The sequence below is a fragment of the Gavialis gangeticus genome, unplaced genomic scaffold, assembly GCF_001723915.1.
Source record: "Gavialis gangeticus isolate Ggan-Ray unplaced genomic scaffold, GavGan_comp1, whole genome shotgun sequence".
In the NCBI taxonomy this organism is placed as follows: Eukaryota; Metazoa; Chordata; order Crocodylia; family Gavialidae; genus Gavialis; species Gavialis gangeticus.
The window spans coordinates 19,621,005-19,623,952 of NW_017729027.1; positions in this window are offsets into that span (position 1 = coordinate 19,621,005).

Here is a 2,948-nt window from a genome sequence, read left to right on the forward strand (position 1 = left end):
TACAATTGTCAGGGTCCAGCATACATATAAGGGTGAAGCTGCATGTAACAATTGATCCATTCCCAAATGTCATCACATAGGAACCACTTTACAATTGTGTACTACGGCTCTGACTCAAGAAGTGTGAGTGAACACCCAGCCTAGCATGCCTCACAGTAGGCAAATATAAGGGAGTGCTTGTACCCATGCTCTTGGAGTCCTAGGGATGGGGTCAAGTAAAGTTATGATGTGGCTGGTTAGAAAGATAACTCGTAATGAACAGGCAGTACAAAAGGGTAAAAAGAGGGGCAGTAGGGTTCTGGCAGCATACCAGAGTGGCCAGAAGAAGCAGTGGGAACGAGGGGTGAGGAATGATGCAGTGTGGGATGTCTGGAAGGCCAACTAGACCCATGTCACCAAATATTTGGTATCCACACACAACATTGAACCAGTTTACAGTAAACCAGTTCAAAATAGTACTTGATTTTCCTGGTGCACTTTTGAACCGTTCTGGTCAGCTTTATGCTAATTTAACAGGCTCGTATGTCTGTCTATTTCAGGTTTAAACTGCATTTAAACCTTTCTAAGTGTTGTGTGTGTTCATGCCCTAGAAGACCACCCAAAGCCCTCAGAGGAAGATCATGTTTGACAAATAGGCTCCTTAGGTGCTATGGAATTTCCTGCAACAAAGATAAAGATTGTCTGTGGAGGAGGTTTCTTTCAGGCCAATCTGAGACTGAGGAACAAACTCCTTAAGAACCATCACGAGCTTTACCATCTTCTTTTCTAAGTGCAAAAAGCATCTCTTTGACCTTACCTCCTCTAATATATACACACAGAGAAGCACATATATTTTAAGAAACCCCAGATTAAACCTCATCAAAAGACAACACAGCTGTACATCCAATTTTCCCTCCTCCCAGCCTCCAGAAGGGGAAAAGAGAGGGAATGAACCACATGTAACATATATTAGTCATGTCACTTAATACATTGCTAGAAAGCTGTCAGATACTATAGTGACAAGGGTGATATATCCTAAGAAACAGAATAAGATTCTCTATCTCATCCTTTCTGTCATTGATTTGCCCATCCTTTTTCCCCACAATCACTCTTTTTCACACACATGCACAGACTCACTCTTGTCTCTCCCCTACATTCACCCATTTTTTCATATCTGTCTTGATTTCAGGCAGAAGGGATGTATGGATGGGAAAGGTGCAAAGGTAGGTGGTTGTGAGGCAGGAAAATAGGCTAGGCTGTACAGGAAATGGGTATCAGTAAAATCCTGAATGCAGCATAGATTGGTGGGAAGTGAAGCAAACAGCCTAGCTGGTAAGGTGATACAATGATCAGGGCCCAGAAAAGAGGCTGGCTGGTTTCAAGGTGGACGTGCATCAAGGAAATAAGGTGAGTGAGTAACAGACAAAAAGGTAAATGAGGAAGAAGACAGTAATACTGGGTAAAAGGCATGGAAATTGAATGAGTGGCAGGATGGGTTGGTCTGCACTGGGATAGATAGGTTCCAGTTGAAGCAAGCAGGTAACAGAGGCAGATGACCAGGTTTCAGGAGTCATTTCTCTTCAGAGTAGGAGAAGCTAAAAAGTACCTTTTCCCCTAGAAAAGGGTTAAAAAGGGGGAATATCTTGAAAGACCCTATAGTTAATGCCATGGCCCTTGAAACTCCCCTTATAGAGGGTTTGTTCCTTCTACAGCAATTGTAATATCAACAGAAACCCTGCTCCCTGTACAGGGGGTGGGAGGGAGGGAGGAATGTCTCCTTTTTCACATTTGGCAGGGATTCCTTTGATGTTGTCATCCTCTTTTCTAGACCAGGTTCAAACATACCTACAGGCTGGATCTGGCCCATGGTAGTGGGTCATCCAGTCCACAAAGCTTTGTGCAGGCTGGACCACCCATCTTGGTGGGACAGTTTCAGTCCATGAACTCATTGCCACAGCTGCCCGAGCCCCTGTAGTGGCAGTGTTTATTCCTGCAGCTGCCAGACCTACTGTTTCAGCACAGCTCAGGAACCCAGAGAGTTAATGCTGCTCATCCCCCTCCCCCCGCCATTTACCAAGTGTTGAAATGGGGGGTTTAGTCTCCCGACAACTAAAATCAGCAGCAAGGGTAAAAAGGGGTCAAGTAGCAGTGGCACTCCCTGGGTTCCTGAGCCATTGTAAAATAGTAGCTTTAGCAGCTATGGGGATTAATTAGAATGAGCATATTAACCTGAAGAAAATCGGGGACAGTGCTCCCCTTCCTTCTCCCTGCTCCCCAGCCAATGTCCTTGTCCCACTTCCTCCACCCCTGCTGATCCCTGCCCAGCTTGCCCCCCCACCTCCAGCTGTTGCTCAGGAGGAGCAGGTCTGGGCCATGCAGGCAGGGAGGCACCACTCTGGGACTTTTATTTCCATTTTCATCAACCAGTAGGGATGCCAGGATGGCCTATGAAATCTGGGACACTTGGCCAGACTAGGGTGTGTAGTCATTCGGGCTTTGCGAAATTTTGCTAGCAGTTTCATTTCAAGGCTGTTTCGAGTTGTTTCAAACTCAAAACAGCAAAATCGAAACAAAACAGCTTTGAAACAGCCTTGAAATGAAACAAAGCAAGTCAAAACGTTTCAAAATGTTCAAAACGTTTTGAGTTTAGAAGCTCAAGCTGAAACAGAAACTAAAGTAAGGAGAGGGAGGGGGAAAAGTGGGTGGAGGGAGGGGGGGAAAGGAGTGTTCTCATTATTGACCATGTAGCTGGCCAGTGACTGCCATCCTTTCCTGAGGTCTCTTCCAATCCCAGTGCTCTGGGGGAGGGATGGAAAAACTGCATAAAAGGCAGCATTGTTTGACCTGCCCTGCTTTCTGCCTTGGTGTCAGTTGAGTGAGGGTGCACCTTAACACACACACAGTGTCACCCACCCATGTCACAGGTTTTGCCTGTCAGCAGCCAGAGGTGCAGGGCCCCAGAACCCAGA